Source organism: Rattus norvegicus, chromosome 20 (genome assembly GCF_021556685.1).
Source record: "Rattus norvegicus strain SHRSP/BbbUtx chromosome 20, alternate assembly SHRSP_T2T, whole genome shotgun sequence".
Taxonomy (NCBI): Eukaryota; Metazoa; Chordata; class Mammalia; order Rodentia; family Muridae; genus Rattus; species Rattus norvegicus.
Genome location: NC_141553.1, coordinates 23,297,008 through 23,317,783, shown reverse-complemented (window position 1 = coordinate 23,317,783; position 20,776 = coordinate 23,297,008). Strand labels below are relative to the sequence as shown.

At 40.7% G+C, this 20,776-nt stretch overlaps 1 long non-coding RNA gene across 2 annotated transcripts in view; it reads left to right on the top strand.

Annotated features, from left to right (window-relative positions):
- The first annotated feature begins 16,983 nt into the window (after positions 1 to 16,983).
- LOC102552513 (uncharacterized) overlaps positions 16,984 to 20,776 on the top strand; it is a 37,654-nt gene continuing 33,861 nt past the window's right edge. Inside the window, exon 1 of one of the 2 annotated variants that reach the window (XR_015646012.1) lies at positions 16,984 to 17,662. This is a non-coding gene — a long non-coding RNA (uncharacterized LOC102552513). The remainder of the gene's footprint in view (positions 17,663 to 20,776) is intronic. The other variant, XR_015646011.1, reaches the window with a different exon arrangement.

The following is a 20,776-nucleotide window of genomic DNA, read 5'->3' as shown; positions in this document are numbered from 1 at the left end:
TTTGATGTTTTTAGAAGAAACATAAAAAAGACCCCACTGGTTGAAAACAAAATAGTTCATGTATGATATAATTGAGAAATATCACTCTTCAGAAAAGGTTTTGATGTCCAGCCATAGGAACTCTGGTCAGAAGACATCTCCTAGCTATCAGTTTATTTGTAAAGCTACCTTAAGCATTTCTCATGGCAGTGATATGATAAAACCAACTAACGGAGAAAAAAACGTCCATTTGGTTTTATAGGTCTGGAAGGATACAGTCCACCATGCCTGGGAAGGAGATCATATTGCATCGGCATTCAGAAAGCAGTGTGAACAGGAAGTGGGTCTAGGTTACTAAGCCTCTTGCCCTGCCCCAGTGACCCACTTTCTGCAATAGAGCTCTTCCACCTAGAGCTTTACCCTTCCTAAACAGTGCTTTCAATTGAGGACCAAGTGTTCAAACCTATGAGCCTACAAGGGGAGATTTCTCATTCAAACCACAGTAGATGTTCTCCAACCACAGATTAAACCTTGCCAACCACAACGTACTTAATGACTAACAGAGCAAAGCTCTAAAGACCTCTCCATTTGTGGTCAACAGAAGACTCCTTGACGAGAAATACTCCATTCTAAATCCCTGCCAAATATGCCATGCTTGGATGTGTTTTTGAGATGCTTATTCAGAACATTTCCTCCCCACGGCAGCAGCGTTAGGGGCTGTGGCTAAGTGAGATTAAATGTGTAGAGTCATAGCACTGTCAGACAAGTGGGTTCATTGACAGGAGCGAGTTACTTATTTTAAGATTAGAAGATTAGTAGACTCCTTGTTACAAAAGCATCTGGGACCATAGAGATGGCTCAGCAATTAAGTTGGAAGAAATTTGTGTTTCGCTAACCAACGTTATAAAAAAGAAATCACTACAAAATAAGTGCTCTTTAGACAGTATTTGATATTTCTCCAATATAAAGTACACGTGGAAAACGATCCAGCTTTTCTGAGGGAGGTAAAGTCAGCCATCTCAGAGGTTGAGACATCAATAAAAATCAGCATACTTAATTTACCAGTGGTAAATTAAAAGGGGGAAGCACAGATATTAAAGTGACTGTTCCCAAAAGAAATATGCAAGAGTTGAGGAAGGTATTATTTACTCCTTTGGGTGACATTAAATAGATTTATTTAGTGTGTACAGAGATAACAGTACTGTTAATATTTGTTGAGTGTTGGATGCAGTGTGGGTTCTTAGACTAGTGGGAAGCAAAAAAAAAAAATTGCACACCTATTCTCCAACAGCACGTGATCACAAGACAAGAAATAAGGAAAGAAATAAACAAATAATTTTCATTTGTGCGAGATAGTGAAAGAGCTATAGAAAAATCATGATTGCAAAGGGTGACGTGGGTCATGCTGATTTCCCAGAAGGCCTTGGGTTAACGGAAAGTGTAACAACTGAGTAACTATTGTTTACAATTGCAAAGTAATACATTAGGGGGGTTAGAAGAACTGTTCATGAGAGCAAGCATGAGAGCCAAAGTTCAGTCCCTGCCCCCCACATGTAGAGAATGTGAAGCAGTGTTTTATCCCAACTGTGACCAGTCAGTCAGTCAGACACAGTGAGATGGTTAAGGTTCACTGGGCAATCATTCTAGCCTCACCAACATGCTTCACAACAAGGAGCGTTACTGTGCCAAAGGAGGTAGATGTTGTTCCTGAAAATGACACCCCAACATACCCCCAGAGGTACACACACACACACACACACACACACACACACACAAAGATAGTACACATAGACATATGTGCACATGCAAATATGCAAGCATGTCTCTCTGTGTGCTTCTGTTTATGTCATCTCTGTATCTCTCTGTGTCTAGTGTCTCTGTCCTCTCTCTTTCTCTCTCTCTAATAAAAAATTACAGTTGCGTAACATGAAGAAATCACTCTTAGTCTAATGAATTCTCAAGTGGTAGAAGCAATTTGACTTCCAACTAAGTGAGGCAAAACATTTGGGCTAAGGACTTTCTTGTTTGGACAGACAACGGGTTGGCACAGCGTACCAGAAACTCTGTACAGGAAGCTCTCACTTTCACTAAAATGAAGGCAGCCAACAACTGGGGCTCAGTCAGTAGGTTGTTATAGTAATAATTCTATAGAACACATGGGTTGGCATATGATCTAACATTGAAGTGTTTGCTTTATATCTGTGTAGGGATGCCTGAATATGTTTATTGTGTGAGTGCTTGTGCATATGTAAATAGTTGTGTTGTGTATGTGTATGAATACATCTGTGTGTATATGTGATATATGAGTTTTCATGTGCCTGTGTGTATATATGCATGTGTAACTGTGTCTCTGCCTACATATATGTGTGTATGTGCCCATGCCTGTGTGTGTGTTTATGTGTCTATGCCTGTGTATATATAAGTATGTGTACATGTGCCTGTGTGTATGTGTGTGTGCCTGTGTGTGTATTTGTGTAAATGTATGTGCCTGTGTGTATTTTAAGTGTGTGTGCATATGCCTATGTGTGCATGTGTATGTGTGTATATGTACATGTGTACCTGTGTCTGTGTGTGTATTTGTGTGTGAGGTTGTCATTGTTTTGCATTTCCATCTTCAAGGTAAAGAAGAATCTGTTTTCTACAAATCCCATGTCTACACCTCTGTCCTTTCAAATTAAAATATAATTATCATAGGAAGACTTGTATTTAAAAAAAACCAAGTCCATCACCTGTATTATAACTAATTTGGCTTAGAATCTGTTTTCTCTGTCTCAGTTTGATGTTCTAATCCCACAATCTGGCCGGTTACCTTACAACTCTTGTCTCCATAATTGCACTTCATTCTTTTAAAAGATTGTCTCCCAACTAGGGTTACATACATGGTAGTCATCAAGTGTATGACTATCACCATGTTGCTTTCATGGAAGAATTTATTACATTTGAAAAGGAGTCATACTTTTGTTTATTCCTAGATATCTGAGAGGCAATCAGAATTCTTTCATTGGACCTTCTGTCTTAAACCAGATGCAAAGTTAAGCCACAGGCTTCAGGGACTGATCTATTTTTTTTTTAAGCCCCATCTTCACATTTGGATCCACTAAGAATTTTACCAAAATCCTGTTATGTTATGAAAGTCTCGCATCAGACAAGTGACATCAGAATCTCTCAGTATGTGGCCTCAGTGGCAGTATTATCTAATTCCCACAAGTGTTACATTGTACAGTCGGGAACATGATTCATGAGGAACATATCCACAATGTCTAGGCCAGGATGTACCTCTGAGATGTACCCCTGGGCAATTCAACCCTGACCGTGCACTGGGAACCACCTCACACGTTTTTAACATACCAGTGCCTAAAGCCCCAGAAATTAGAATTCAGAGCTGGGGTTCAAATAGATTCCTCCTATGTTGGAGTTTGTGGACCACTGTTCTAGAAGCTTCCTAATATAATTTATAATATGAAAAGCTTCAACAGAGCATTTACAGACAAGTAACACCTGTCTATTGACCCTAAATTCTTCATAGTCTCCTGAGTGACAGCGTTTCTTTTATTATGGTTAACTCTTTCTTTCTTTCTTTCTTTCTTTCTTTCTTTCTTTCTTCCTTCCTTCCTTCCTTCCTTCCTTTCTTTCTTTCTGTCCTTCCTTCCTTCCTTCCTTCCTTCCTTTTCTTTTTTGGTTCTATTTCTCTTTTAAGATAGATTTCACCATGTATTCTAGACTGGAATCAGCTCACAGTCCTCCGTGCCTCAGCCTCCCAAATGCTAGCATCACAGGTATTCGCCACCACAGCCAAGTCCTAGCTTCTCCCTAAATACCATACAGAGAGGTATCTGGTAGGAAAGAAAGAGCCCACGAACCAGGATTATTGGTGAACTCTATTCTAGTCTCACAAGTTGTATACAGATCAATTTTTATTTCTGACATAAATCTAAAACTAAGCCACAGGATTGTAAAAATCCAAATGATGCCCAAACAGTATTAGCTGTCAAAGTCCCCTGGGGCATACAACACACAAACACACACACACACACACACACACACACACACACATACATACGCACATACCCACACACGAACACATACATACATACATACACACACGAACACATACATATATACATGCATACATGCATACACATACATACATACATACATACATACACACACACATGAACACACATACAAACACAAGCATACACAGGCACAGGCTTGTGCACACTCATGCATGTGCACACTTAAGTACATTCGAACACACACATACTCACAAACATGCTACACAATACACTCACATATATGCACACACATATGCACATACATTCACTGTATACATACATCATGTACACACATGCGCACACGTGCGCGCGCGCGCGCGCACACACACACACACACACACACACACACACACACACACACACGCTGGTTCTGCTGTACACTTTATATCTGTAGTGTGGTTGGCCATGAGTAATTTGTTTTTTAAGGATTTGTGAGTTCAGTAGTTGGCCAGGTGGTTGATTTAAAGCACACCACAGCGGGCAAGACCCACTATCAGGGTCAGGGAAGCTGAAATTGCATCAGAGCCATGCACCGGACCTCTTGTGACCACTCACACGCAGCAGGTGCTTGTTCTAGAAAAGAAGCTCTCAACTCTCAAACCATTCAATGAGGCAAGTGGAGATTTACAGCATGAACCCCACTGCTGTCTGATGAGTGGCTCGGGTCCATTGTTCATTTACCTGTCATCTGCCTCTTTTCTGTCATCTGGAAAAGACAATAATGGGAGTAGGATTTTCAATGGAAAGATCTAGGTTCTAACAATGGCTATCACCTTGTCTCCGTGTAAATATGGATCTGACCCTTTAACATTTCTGGATCTTAGCTTTCCCTCTGCCAAGCGTAAACACTAACCCCACCTTACATGTCTTAGTGATACTCGATAAGAAAGCCATTTGCCGTTAATGAATATTTCAGTATGTAATTTGTATGAGGTTTCCCAAATACAATGACAGTTCCTAAAAGGTCATATTCCACTCTTGTATGAGATAGGCAAATAGGTACAGGAGAGGTAGATGAGAAAAGTTGACATGATTAGTCTCTCACGATGCCGAGAGTCACATCTTGGCTTTTTAGTGAATAATTCCACAAACAGCCACAAAATTACGCTTGAAACAAGCACTTCACAGGGAAATCTCAGCATGATATGGGGATTTGTACAGAGTGACATTCCACCAGTGACTCCTCATCTCTGGGGGCAGGGTGACATTTAACTTGATATTGTATTGATTTGTAAGGAGACGAGTAGAGTTAAGATACTGTTACTCTGTCCCATGAGAGGAAATGACCTTTTGACCTGAAAATATTTAATCTAAAAATGCAGGAAGCAGATGGGTAGGTGCAACGAAGATGGAGATTCGAGGTACCACAAAGCAAGAGAGATTTAGATGAAGTCTAGTGCTCTTCTGTTCATCTTGGAGCACAATAGATACTGCCAGCTTAAAGGAGAGAGCAGGGGAGTGGAGGCATCAGATCGGTGCTTTGCATACATTAGTGGAGCTGTAGCATGAAGGATGCCCATACAGTGAACGCTTGGAAAGTGTGCAGAAAGCTTGGCTTATGGAGAGTGGAACGTAATTGTGAGTTATGCTGACATCGTGAGAGAAAGGAAGAAGGGGCCTGTGGATTCAGGACAGACGACACTCTGTGGACCGAATTCCTCTTGTACTGTCTTCTCAGAATTCAGCAGTGTCTAGAGCTAATACTAAACAATGCCGGAAAAGCATAGCATCCCATTTCATTACTGAAACAGATTGCTAGATAACCCTCTTCCTCTCTAATAGGAGTTACCTTCTACCCCAGAGAAATACACAGAATAGTAGAATTGCATATACTCATGTACACAATGTATGCGTGTGTGTGTGTGTGTGTGTGTGTGTGTGTGTGTGTGTGTGTGTGTGTGTGTGTGAGTTGCAATATTATATAGGGGTAATGTGTCTTCATTGCTTCTCTGACAATATTTAACATGTGGCTCTCCTATGTGCAGACAACTCTGGCCTTCCGTCCTTCAACAGTATTTCAGTATTTCCAGACTCCTGATATTCCCTCATATATTCCAGTGTCCTCCAGTTATCCATACTTTATCTTAGTCATGGATTTTAGGGACCAAGAAATTCAAGATGTTTCCTTAATGTGTTTTTCTGTTGGTGATGCCACCACACCAAGGAGAGCACATGCCACCAAACCAGGGTGAGTACACCATCATGGGCTGCCAACACGGAATGAACAACCTTCCAGCTGATCCTCCAGAACTGTGCTAACCCAAACGATTGGCTTGCAGGTTAAAGTTGTACACCGACTTGCTGCTTAAAGAATGCACATTTACATAGTAAATATTTCTAGGCATGTTTCCAATAGTGTTTTGGAAATAGACTAGCATTTAGATTAATACACAGAAAAGGCATTTGCTCAAGCCAATTGAGCTGACATCTTCCTCCTTCCTAAAAGGCAAAGAAAGGACAAACTGCTTTTTTGGGCATGAGAAAAGTATTGTCTCCTATCTTCAAACAGTGGGCTCCCAGCTCTTCCAATTAAAGGAAAACTACCACCATGTTGGGAGCGATGCCCTTGAAGCCCTCCATTATTGATGTTATTATTATGGTTAGAGTTCAGTATGACTAGGTTCATGGAAAATCCCCATCCAGCTGCAGAAGACTAATACAAATCTGGTGGTCAGGATGAATCATGATATGATAAAGTTCTGACCTTGCTGAGAAATACATCTGCCGTCAAGATACCCAATGTGATGACCTGTAACCTTTCTGAAAAAACAACATCCTGCTGACTAATAGATATGACAAACCTGTGACCTTTCTAACATCCTGTCAACATCAGCCAATTCCCTGAACACACGAATATTGTGTCGTCGGCCTGTGTAAATGTTTCTTTCTTCCCCCTTCCCTCTGTTACCCCTGTTATGGTATAAATTCAGCCTTGGGAAAAAATAAAATTGTCGTCTTGATCAGACTCTTGTCTTGGCATCCTTCTTCGTGTCTCTTGTCCCCCATTCTCTTCCAGGTACCCTCAGCACCATCGTTGACACCACCAGTAGCCCCTTGTCTTCCCAGCTTTTAGGCCAGCTTTTATTAATTGTCACCAGCTGCCTTGGCTCTTTAGCTTATCAATGGCCAACTGTGGCACTTCTCAGCCTTCATAACCCTGTGAATGACTTAGCAGAACAAATCCCATCCTATTATATGAACATATCGGCAGTGGAGTGGAGTAATAAATACAAGGCTCTCTCAGATACCACAACACTAGAACTATTTAGGCCAACGTGAGACTCTGTTTCACTCAATCTATGAGAGGCAACTCTGCCTGTCTATCTGTCTGTCTGCCTCTTTCTTCTCTCTCTATCTCTCTATCTCTCTCTCTGTGCATTTATATGTATTGCGTATAATGTATGTAGCATATGCATGTGCATAGTATATGTATGTGCATATATGTGAGTGTATTGTGTCTCATGTTTGTGAGTGCCTATATTTATGTATGCACTCATATGTATGTGTGTGCAGTATATGTGTTTGTAGTCTATATGTGTAACATATATGTAGTATATGTTTGCAGCATGTGAAGTATATGTGTATGTGTTGTGTGTGTGTTGTATGTGTGTGTATGTGTGTGTGAATTCATGTACCTGTGTAAATCCACAGACGCTAGAAGGTATCAGCTGTTCTGCTCTATCAACCCTACTTTTCTCACGTGACAGTGTTTCTCACAGAACCTGTGCCTAGGTCAGAAGTCAGAAGATCCCAAGATCCTCCTGTGTCTGCCTTGCAGTCACAGGACTGGGCTAACAGACCTGTTTATGATCATGAGCAGCTTTTTTATGTGAGTACGGGATTTGAACTCAGGTCCTCGTTTTTTGTTCAGCAAGTGCTCTTACCTGCTGAGACATCCCGAGCCCGGCTTTGCTCATTTTTACTGTCAGTGAATACTGTCAGTTAGTAGGATTGTCCAGGGGAACAGAAGCCATTTCATTAATGATGTCTTGGTATCTTGCTACACTGAGGGTTTAGAGTTTAAGGGGAAGACAGACCAGGTGGAGAACAGGGGATGATTGTGAAAAGGAAAGCCAACATTAACAAGACCATGAAGCAATGGTTCTCAACTTGTGGGTCATGATCTCTTTGGGGTCACCCAAACATTGCACAGGGGTTCCATATCAGATATTCTACATATCAGAAATTTATATTATGATCCATGACAGTAGCAAAATTACCATTACAAAGTAGAACCAAAAAATCATTTTAGGGTTAGGGGACACCACAACATGAGGAACTGTATTAAAGAGTCGGAGCATTAGGCAGGTTGAGAGCCACTGCCACAGAGACTCTAACAGGTCAGAGTAACAACTATACAATGCTTATCTGTAAAGGTCTGAGGGAGGGAAGAGGAGAGGGAGAGGCGCGTGGAAGAGAAGGGAAGGGAGAAAAAGGAACAGGACAGGATAGAAGCCTAGCACATCTGTCTCTGTGTCTTCTCTGGGTGTGTCCCTGGCTACTGTATGTGAGGCTGTGCTTTAAACTGAGTCTTCTTTGCATTTTCAGTCTTTTCTATGGTGATTTGCTCTAACAAGGGCTTGCACACAATATGTTGTTTTTATTGCAAACACTTTGTGAAGTATTTTTTCATCTACAATTTTATTTGCTTCTCCAAAATCCTCTGTGAGGTAGGATTTATTACTTAAGTTTTAAAGATGGTGGGGGGAATCAAATACCATTGGGGGTTTGCATGTTCCATTCACATGACCTAGGCAAGGTAAAAGCCACATAGTTCCGTCTTTTTAATCTGTTCAAATACAGTTATACTACAGAGAACACCAAGTATATTCAGATATTAATTTGTGTTATACCTTTTCCTTCTTTCCTTCCAAAATGCAGGTAGGCCTTAGCTCAAGGACACTCTATAAACCAAAGAAGGAGCTAAAGGAAGAAAATTCACCATTCTAAAATTCCACCATCATTTGAATATTGATTTATTCATTTTACCAATACATTTTTGAGATATTCCCAAGATCCACAGAGGCTCTGGAATGGTTGGGAAAGGAGGAAGAGAAAACAAGGCAAGCACATCAATATGAAGAACATGGGGCAAGGCTGGTGCTGTATACCAAGAGTACAGGGAAGCCACCATCAGTGACTGTCATGGTTTAAACAGGCTTGGCCCAGGGAGTGTGACTATTGGGAAGTGTGGCCTTGTTGGAATAGGCGTGTCAATGTAGGCATGGGCTTTACAACCTCATCCTAGTGCCTGGAAGTGAGTCTTCCACTAGCAGCCTTCAGATGAAGATGTAGAACTCTCAGCTCCTCCTGCACCATGCCTGCCTGGATGCTGCCATGTTCCCACCTTAATGATAATGGACTGAACCTCTGAACCTGTAATCCAACCCTAGTTAAAGGTTGTCCTTATAAAAGTTGTCTTAGTCATGGTGTGTGTTCACAGTAGTAAAACCCTGAGTAAGACAGAAATTGGTACCAGGGACTGGGGTATTGCTGTGATAGGCCTGACCATGCTTTTGTTTGGAAGAATGAAGTTTGGGACTTTGGATTTGGAAAGTGGAGGAACGCTTTATATGGGCCTTAGTGAGCCATCATAATAGAAACAAGGAAGACTTTGTTGCTGAATATGATTTGAACTGTGCAGACCCAGTCCCAGAGGTTTCAATAGAGAATAATTTCAGAATGTGACCTGGAGACTATTTTTGTGGTAATTTGGTGAAGAATGTGACTGGCTGCTTTTTTGCCCTTGTTTGAAGAGTCTGCCTGAGGCTAACGTGAAGAGACTCAGATTAATTGCATTGACAAAGGAAGTCTCAAAAAAATAGCCCAGTAGAGACTTTGTTCTCTGGTTAAATCCCATAAGAAGTATTTTGGACAAGTGTAGCAAGCTTAGAAAAGAAAAATATAAAATATATGGTTCGAGTATTAAAGGGACACTAGAAAGTGAAATGGAGCCAAATCTTGTATTCTAGGAGATAGTAAATTAAGGGAGTGGGACTTTGGAAAAAGACCCTACCTAGCTAAATTTAAATCCAGGTATGGTGGTACACACCTTTAATCCGAGGAGATAAAACAAAGCAGATCTATGAGTTCAAGGCCAACCTGGGACAGAGCACGTTCTAGGTGAAGAAAAGATTAAGTTCAGGCATGGTGATACACACCTTTAATCCCAAGAGACAGGCATGAGAAGTCTTGAACTCAAGGTCAATCCACAGAGCAAGATCCAGGTTAGCCAAGCTTAGGCAGTGAAGGAGTTGGAAAACAGAAAGCTAGTGATAATGTAATAGAACAAGGAGGCCATCTTCCAGCTCCTACAAGCAGCAGAACTTGGCAGCTTTAGCCATATGGCTCTGGGTTTAGAGTGAAAAATAGAAGGAACTATTGAGACAATTGATGCTGGTTAGGTGGGGCTAAGAAATTAGTGGTGATTAAAAAGAGACCAGTATCACGGAGGTGAAATCTTCTGAGAGTACAAAGAAGCTGTGTACCAGAAGTAGTGGAGGTTGTACCCCATGCTGCAGCTGTACTTGGTAATGTGTAAGAGTCACCCGGGTGGTACTGGTTTTGAAGACATGAAGAGGTTATGAAGAATGACTGGGGCTTGGCACTGTGAGAGGCCATGGAAGGCCACTGGTGAAGGTACAGCCTCAGTTATAGTTGATGGCCCAGGACTGAGGGGGTCATGCAAAGGAGTTGAGGCTTGGCACCATGAAGAGAGCCTATGAGAGGCTATTAGTGAAGCCTAGTTGCAGTGGAAGACCCCAGAATATTGAAGCTGCCCATCCCATGGGATGACCACTAAGAACAGCAACAGCAGTGGAGTGGATCAACCTGAGCTTAGAGTGCTACAGAGGGCAGAGCTGAAGACATGTAGCAAGCCCTTTGGAGGAGCCCAGAAGATCATGTGTGGATCCCAGACACTGAAACAAGAAGCTTTGACATTGAAGATTCTTTGGAGACCCCAAGATATTTGAGATGCCAGAGCAGTGGTTATCTACTAAGGAAAGCTGCTAACAGGGGATGGAACCAATCCAGGAGAAAGAAGTTTGTTGCAGCCAACAAAGATGAAAAGGGAGTTGAAGATCTGAAGACCACTTTGACGTCAGACATGGAGATGCAGAGTTTGGAGTTTGCCCTGATGGTTTCCTGTCTTGCTTTGGAGATTACAGTTAAGTAGTTTGATGAATCTCAGAAGAGACTTTGAACTTTGGACTTTTAACATTGTTGAGACTACAGTAGACTATGAGGACTTTTGAAGTCAGAGGAAATGTATTTTGCATTATGCTATGTTTAGGTATGGCCCACATAGACTCATATGTTTGGAAAGCCTATGGGAGCCAGGGAGTGGAATGTTATGGTTTGAACATGCTTGGCCCAGGGAATGGCACTACTTGGAGGTGTGCCCTTGTTGGAATAGGTGTGTCACTGTGGGTGTGGGCTTTACAACCTCATCCTAGTGCCAAAAAGTGAGTATTCCACTAGCCTGCAGATGAAGATGTAGAATTCTCAGCTCCTCCTGCACCATGCCTGCTTGAATGCTGCCATGCTCCCACCTTAATGATAATGGTCTGAACCTCTGAACCTGTAAGCTGCCCCAATTAAATGTTGTCCTTTATAAGAGTCACCTTGGTCATGGTGTCTGTTCACAGCAGTAAAATCCTAAGACAGTGACCATGTGCCAGCAGTAGGTTAAATGTTAGAGAAATGTTCTAATTAACAGAGATGTCCATGCTGGTTTCCAGTTGTAAGACTGAAGCGTAAACTCTTAAAGTCAAATGCAGAGAGTCATCTTCCAACAGGATCCAACATCAGAGTAGAGAGTGGATTCTGTGTTCACAAAAGAGAAAAAAAAAAAAGGTTGTTGTTCTGAATCAGAATGGCATAGTGAAGAGACAGAGAGTCTCATAGATGGTTGGATGGGCAAGGGTATCACCTTGGAATAATTTTCCTGTGAGCAATAGGACTAATTTCTTTAAACAAGGACAGCCTCTGATTTATGTCAAAGGAACAAAAATATAGAGGTAGATATTGAGGGAAGGAAGACTAGCCAAGGAATGGAAGTGTAGAAGTGTAGTGGTCGGACTTCCATCACTGTGACCCGGAGGACATCATTTTAAGGAAGGATTATTTAAGCTTAGTGTCTGAGCTGCAGCTCCCTAATACTTGATCCTGTTTGATCTTTGGTTCATGTAGAACATTGTGGTGGTAGGATCCTGTGACAGAATACCTTGCCTCAAAGTAGAGAAGCAGAGGGGAGAAAGGATGGGGAAGGATCTAAGGTAAAGCTTCCATAATCATGACTCCAGCGATCCACTTCCTGAAGCTAATCCCCCACCACCCTGAGTCTCTAGAACTGCCAAAATAACATCTGCAGTTAAGAAGCAACTCTTCAATAATAACAGTAATAAGGCTGTGGAGAAAGTGTTATTCAAAGCACAAGGCCCAGCTTAGAACAGGATGGTTAAGTACTAGTGGAGATAGGAGAGGTGAATTGCTCAAATCTTGAATTTAGAGGCAAAACTGACACTAATTGTTGATAGTCTATATGAGAGCCACAGATGGGTGACAACACAGGAAGGTTAGAGGTCATTTCCTCCTTTCCTTGTGTTTATGTTTCTCATAAGTAATTTTAGGACAGTGCCTAGAGTAAGAGATATTGACTGAGATATCTGGGAACATGTGTGGAATAGATGGGAATCTCGAAAAATTTAATTTTATTTTGTTCTGATATAATTAAGAGGCAAAGAAGGTAAGGGGACATCATGAATTTAGTTACAGAACTTAGTAAAACTGTAGTCAATATTCTGGGTGAGCATTAAAGACACTGGCTGGGTGTATTGGAAAAAATGAGGTTCAGGGATATGTCTGTCCAGTGATAGACACTGAGAAGTCCGGTAGAATAAGGAAAGAGCGAGAATGTGAGACTAATGTGGTGGTTTGCATATGCTTGGCCCAGGGATAGGCATAATTAGAAGGTGTGGCCTTGTTGGAGGAAGTGTGTCACTGTGGGGGTGGGCTTGGAGACCCTCCTCCTCGATGCCTGGGGATGCTCAGTCTGTTCCTGGCTTCCTTCAGGTGCAGATATAGAACTCAGCTCCTCCTGCACCATGTCTGCCTGGATGCTGCAATGCTGCCATGCTCCTGCCTTGATGATAATGGACTGAACCTCTGAACCTGTAAGCCAGCCCCAGTTAAAAACGTTGTCCTTTATAAAACTCATGCTGGTCATGGTGTCTGTTCACAGCAATAAGACCCAGACTGCTACAACTCATAACCATCACTCAGCCACACACCTCTGAAGGGCTTAGCATAAGAAGCAATAGACATTTTCATATATAAGGAGTGTGACCCACATTTTGAAAGAAATCCAAATGCATTCAACAGAATGAAAGCACCAGAGTTTCAGAACTTCAGAGAAGAATGTAGACCTGTAACGGGTTATCCTGAAGACCATTAGTGTGGGTGATTAAAAGAGAGAGAGAGAGGAAAGTCCCAAAAATTCTGGGAAGTCCTGAAATTAATACAAAGAAACCATCACATAGAGCATCATGGGATCACAGGTAAACCTTTAAGAGCATCTTAGTGTTAATGAGAGCCCACATGGTCCACCTAAAACAGATTAACCCAAAATCACATACCTCAGGGCCTCACTCCATCCCCAGGGTCATAAGATTCCAGAGACCACCTCCTTAAACTTACGTTTAAAATGATCTGAGAAAAAACTTTTAAAAACATCAAGAAGCTTTGCAGAGTATTTAATATCACAGAATAATATACTAAAGAGACTGCTAACAGATGTCAGTCAGTCATCTTTTAAGGCAAATATAGCTGAAGTCTAATTTCTCTCCGAGCAGCAGATGGTACCCTAGGGAACTACAAGATCTCTGCACACCAAAGTGCAGCATCGGTGAGCTTTATGACCCTACACTTTGAGAAAGTCCACAGAGTGAGAGGAAAGCTGTGAAAGAAGCCAAGAAACGCAGAGCCTCAGACTGTGGGGAGGGAAAACAGAGTAACAGCTAAGGGCTGATAGCAAAGATGCCTTGTTAATCTCCCACAAAACAAGGACTGGATGAAAAGGAAGCTTCTGACCATTCCAATAGAGAAATGGTATTAAGGATGTGGATTTCTTCCCAGGAAAAGTGTGAGGAGGTCATTAGGGAAACTGCCAAGTCGAACAGTGAGCAGGTTAACCCTGAAAAGGTATAAACTAGGATCCTGTTCTGAGAACATGGAAAATAATCCTAGCTATGATCTTTCCCTTGGAAGAGATGTTGGATGCCTCAGAACTGACTGTGAGCTCTAAATACCTCTCCTTGTGCTTTGTGTGTTTTCTCAGAACAACAGGTATTTATGATGCACCTACCTTGTATGTCTGATCATCGAGTCTCTAATACTGATATTGGTTTAGTCCATAGAAATGTTACCTGAGGGGTTGGGGATTTCGCTCAGTGGTAGAGCGCTTGCCTAGGAAGCGCAAGGCCCTGGGTTTGGTCCCCAGCTCCAGAAAAAAAAAAAAAGAACCAAAAAAAAAAAAAAAAAGAAATGTTACCTGATCACATGTAGGCCCTATGTAACTGAGGAGGTCACAAATTAGGTCTGAGTTGGCCCTTTGGAATCCTGAACTTACTGAGTATGTGAATATGAACTTATTCTTTAAATATTTAAAATACTTTCCTCATAAGATATGTATTTCCCTCCCTCTATACATAGTCTATGTAACATGTATATAAAACATAATTTTTTTCTGCTCATGGATGGGAGCTCTGCCAACTCTGCCATTATTAAAAAGGCACATAGAGATAAAAACATCCCTCAATATCTCTTTTCTTTAAAATTTCAGATAGTCTTCAGCTAGTTTTAGAGTTAGGCTCAATAACTACCTGGTTCCTTTAGTCTCCAGATACAAACTTGACCATGTGCTTCAGTCCAGAATAGTTAGTTACAACATATGATGACAGGGACTGCCAGCAGTACAGATTTTAAGCAAGTACACTCTAAAGACAACAGCAGCATTATAAAGATAGACATTAATTTCCATCAATATTTACACCTATATACCAAATTCCCCTCTCCACAGATCCTAATACAACAGTCAAGTGTTTGGGATGAACATCTGGGATTTAAGTATATCTTTGCTTCTCTAATTGATTACGGTGTAAGGCTAAGACTGAAAACTACTGTCACAGAAGACTTCTTAACTAATTAAGCAATTTCTAATGAAAAGAACCTTCAGTAAATAATGTCACAGAGAAGGAAAAGGAAAAGACAAACTCTATTAATAGGTGAATCTTCAGAGAACATTAATCAACCAGATGGAAGGTTTAAAGACAGGATTGAAACAAAAGAGCAAGCTCTTCATTTTCTGGCCTAGACATGTGGACAAAGTCAACTGCAGCAGAGAAGAAGGGCATTGTGGTAGGAAACATTGGGGTTGGAATTTTGTGATATACATGCTCACTTAGACCTTGAATACACAGCATGAACAGCTCACTACATGAGTCTAAGATTAAGAAAAGTAATATATTTGACATTTCGATCTTAAAATCATCAACCAAGACTCATCTAAAATTATAATAGAAAATATGATATAGCAAAATTTCTAGAAGTGGAATTATTAGCAGAAAAAAATGGGTATGATTGTCCAAAAGATAAGATTAAAAACTATATAGCCAAAGAGAAGAATAGAAAATAAACATCAACTGTCTAAAGATCAATTAAAGAGGAACTCAGTAAAACAGATGTTAACAGATTCTACCATTTTAGAAATTCCAGGACTGAATCACTTTTATTTTAGCATCTAGAGAGTCATCTATGTGGGAGTCAGGCATTATACTGCATAAATAGGCTATGGTACAGATGACAAGGAAGTTCACACTGTTTGTAGATTCCCATGACAGCCCAGAAGGACCAGGGATTGCAAGAGAATGTGGGAGAAGAAAGGAAGCAGATAAACAGAGCAGATGATGACCAGCCCAGAAGATGAATACATACAAAGATAGGTAAGATTTGATTGGCCATTAAGCTTGCGGAAACAAGTACCCTGTATTCAAAAGAGAGGGATCATGTGTAAAGATGTTGCTCCTGAAGAACAATGAGAATACTGATGAAGCTATTACTTCTAAAAGGCTAATGAGGATGTGGCCAAGAACTCAGGTGTGTCATAAGCAGAAGACTTGACATATCTTCTCTGGAGTAGAGGGGGAGAAGACTTTGACAGAGTGACAAAGTTGATGAGTTTGATTGACTTGTAAGATGGAAATGTGTGTACATGTATATAAATATATACATGTATACATGTATATATACATATATGTAACAGCATCTATATGTATATATATTATATATATACAGCAATTAATGAAAAAAAAGACTAATTTGAAAGAGAGAAAGGAGGGTTTGAAGAAAGGAAATGAAAAGGGAAATATTCTGATTATATTATAATCTCAAAGAATAGAAAAAATAATGTTTAAACTCTCACCTTAATTCCTACTTCTCCATGCACACAGGAGAGGAAGTTGGCTTTAGATGAGGAAAATATGTTATGAAGAAATAAATAAAGTTTGTTTAAGAATGGCTGCAGTCAGAAAGGGGGTGAAAAGCGAAGAAAGGTCATGTAGAACTTTTAAGAAGGAGTAAGGCTGATGACTGTGTGGAAACCTGTCACACTTCTTGCTCACACACAGCAAGATGAGCCCTGATCTAGGTGCTATAGATATAAGGACTAGAAATTGCAGACAGAAATCCAAGCCTCAAGAAACTTAAAATGTTGGTAGAGCAGCTAGACATGATGAATCTGAAATATGTTCACATAATACCATGTGGCTATCTCTTAGTCTAGACTCCATGTGTTATTCAAATATCCACCATTTGGACAGAAATCTAAGATAACTTAAAAGGAAAAAAGGCCCATTGTGACTCACAATTTCCAGGGTTCTAGCATAGAATCATTTGGTACTGTTATTGTGTTTTGCTTTCAGGATAGAGACTCATGTAGTAGTCATTTCATAGTGACCAAGTAATGAAAGGAAGAGATAGAGGCCAGAGTTCCAGTACATCGTCCTTCAGGGGCACACCCTCAAAGATATAACTTCTTTCAGTTGGGTGTCACCCCTTCAAAGGTTCAGAACGAGTTCTTAAATGCTGGGGTTTTGACATTCAATCTTGATCTAAGCCATTACACCCCAAGCTTGCAATAGGACAGATAAGAACAAGAAATGTGATTCAACAATGACAGATGAAAGGAGGGAAGAGAATCCTGTGAAGAACAATGCTGGTTCAGTTGAGATGGTAGCACAAAGAAAAGACACACAAAGGATTTCCACAGACACAGAGCAAACCCAGAGGCTATAAACTCCAGAAGAGGAGAGTGCCCAGCATTGATCAAACTATCAAGGGACAGCAGTTATTTATTTTTTAATGGAAGAAGGTAGAGGAGGAAAAGCAGGGAGAAGATAGAAAAGAGGAGGAAGGGGATAAAGAAGGGAGGTCAGAAGGATAAGCATAATAAGTAATCAATGCAAGACTCTAAAAGATTGGTTTTCTGTCATCTCATCATCATGAAGCTGGTGGGGACCTTGTTCCTGAGCTTGGAAAAGAGCTGCAATTCTTAGTAAGAGAAGATTTATGTAAGTGGATGAACTGGGGCCATGTGATAACAATCAGTGTCAGACAGATTGTCATTAAAAATCCAGGGGAATGCCGGCTCTTACCCCTTCCTCCAGAGAGGTAGACACGTGGTCCTAAATTTCTGTCCTGCCTAGAAACCATGCTTGTGCATGGAAACATTGTCTTCACGCTGATGAACTAGCTCAGTTAAACAGGGACAGACGTTGTTTTCACTGCTAGCTAGAATAAAGAGAACGGTATCTACCTCGTAGGAAGGGAAGTCTCTAAGTATTTATTTCCTCGCTGGAATCCCATCACTGCGGTTCTCTGCACAGACTCCTTTCCCTGCCTTTTTAAGTGTAGTTCTTTTTTTTTTTATTTTGTTCTTCTGACCTACTCTTTAGGGGTTTGATTTGTGCTTACGTACATGGGAATTTGCATGTCTGCTGCAAATCCCTGCCGACAATTGGTTTTTTTGTTGTTTGTTTTGACTGATCAGTAAAGAGCCAAGGGCCAATGGCTGGGAAGGGAGATAGAGGTGTGACTTTTGAGGATTTTCGAGAGAAAATGCAGGAGAGAAGGAGCAGAATCGCTAAGATAGGGAAGCAGAGAGATCCGACTTAAGAGCCCATCAACATGTAAGAGTTAAGGAAGGGGTTAGGGATTTAGCTCAGTGGTAGAGCGCTTGCCTAGCAAGCTCAAGGCCCTGGGTTCGGTCCCCAGCTCTGAAAAAAAGAAAAGAAAAAAAAAAGAGTTAGGGAAGCAGCACCAACCCAATTGGGTGCTAACCGAGGAATATTGAGCTATTTAAGGAATATTAAAAATAAAGCTCTCTCTCTCTCTCTCTCTCTCTCTCTCTCTCTCTCTCTCTCTCTCTCTCTCTCTCTCTCTCTCTCCCCACCCCTCTCTCTCATGAATCCAGAATTTTTGGGTGTGTGCAGAGCTGCACACACACACACCCTCTGGGAACTGAGAGTGGACTCAGTACATTACCACTATAATTCTCTTTATATATCTGATTAAACTTGTTATAGTTAAAGTTAGGACTCTTGACTTCCTGCTAACTCCTTGTGCTGTTCTTTAGAAGTGGCTAAAATAGCATCTGAAGCTAAGATATAAACTCCCTCACCTGCCACAATGAAAGTGGAAATGTATTTTCCAGATTGGAAATTCTTTCACTGACATGTATTCTGTGAGACTGCAATAAACAATATTCTATTGGCAAGCCATGCACTGTATTCAGTGTTGTATAATTAAACACTTTCAAAATCCCCGGGAAGATGTCATTTTAAATACCACAAAGAGACACCGAATGTATCACCTGAAATATAGAGAACCTCATTAACATTTGTACAAAGACCAAAATAACAAAATAACACCTCCACACTTTAAAAAAAAAACTTTTTTTATATCCACAATTTGTACAGACACTTTCTCATAAGCACTTTGATTAATCCTGTTTGAAAGCTTCAGTGCAAAGTATGGAAATTACCTGCAAGTCATTTAAGCACGTCTGGCTATGGGTTGTGATGGAGCCTTTCTTTAGGCTCCAGCCTCGCTATGGTGTGACGCCGTTTGCATCATACTGGAGATGAAATTCAAATATTGATGGAAATGCATGGATGAAAACGTTGTGAAAATGTGTTGCCAGAACAAAGACTTTCCTTCTCGACTACTCTGCTTTTTCTGGATTCTTGCCCTGACTGTGCTTGCAAAGACATCTCGGATACTGCTAGGACAGAACTTCTTGAGGTCAGGGGTAGGAATAGAAGAATCCAGCATGCTGGTATTTCAAGGGAAGATTTTCCAGTACAGGCATCTCAGCGTTTTGACCATAGTCACTCAAATTTCTATTCCAATTCATTGCTCATGTCAGTTCTTAGAAACTCTAGTTTTCTCCCATTTTTCCACTTATAATTATTTTCTTATGATTTTTTTGTTATGATTAAGTCAGTAGGTAAGGGAGTCTTTTTTCTTATGAGCAATGGCATTTGAACCCTGTAGAATGTACGAGAAGGTTTTTTCCTTTATTCTGCATTGTATATCTAAACTGTATAGTGGTGCAGGTGATGATGTGCGCTCTGAAGGGCAAGTGACTTCTAGGGATGGCCAGAATTCAGAACGGACTTATTGGGCAATAGAATGCAAATGGCAAGGGAGAAGACAAGGTTGAGGAACAGATGCGGAATGACGAGGAAGATCAGATTTGCCCTAAGGAGCGAGCACGCAAACCAGCGGGGGCATTTCCAAATGTTGAACTGAATAAAAGATTTAAAATTAGGAATGCAAATTAAAATTTTGCAAAAAAGGAAGTCAATGTTGGTGCCAACAGAAACACCTTGGCACGAATGTACTCTTTCTTCTAATCATTAAAGCCAATCTGCTTATGGGGCTGGTTGTCCCTGCATCTTTGAAGTAAAACCTTAACTGAGCTTACCACAGCATACTAATGATCTCTTCTTACTCGACACTATAATCCCTCAGGGATGGACAAAGATCCACAAATTCAGTACATTTAGACGAGTTTAAAAAAAAGTCAGTTCACTGAACAGACTGTCCTGTGTTCTTTGTTTCTACCAGGCATAAATGTGGGTGCTGAGGACATTTTTAGCATGATTAGTTTTCTTCTTAAAAGTAGAAAAATGCTTCTTAATAATGCATATGGTGTAAAATGACCAGACACATAACTATTGAATTTTACATCTATTGAGTTTCTTACAGCCTTCTATTATTCTGCCCCCACAGAAGCAGAGCTGATGAGCGTATATGTGCAATTAATGGTGATTTAACGGTGCAAGTCTTCCTAATCAATGACTGTAGTTTTTCTCTAAAAATATGAATATAGATTCATAACTTTTGTCAAGAAGTAATCTCAGAGGTCACCACTGATGTACCTGAGGTGCTCCAGAGGACATAGTGAGACTGAGGGCAGGACCTACTCAAGAAAATACCTCTGTGTCCTTCCTTATTCACTAGGACAGACATGTAAATGAACCTGTGCAAGGATATGAGATCCAGAGCCCCATGAAGATGCCTCTACTTGACAATGTGGTAATGGAATACCCTCAGACTTCTTGGTACTTTGTTGAGTTTTGAAAATTCAGCAATAATTAAAACTGACTTTCTGCCACCAG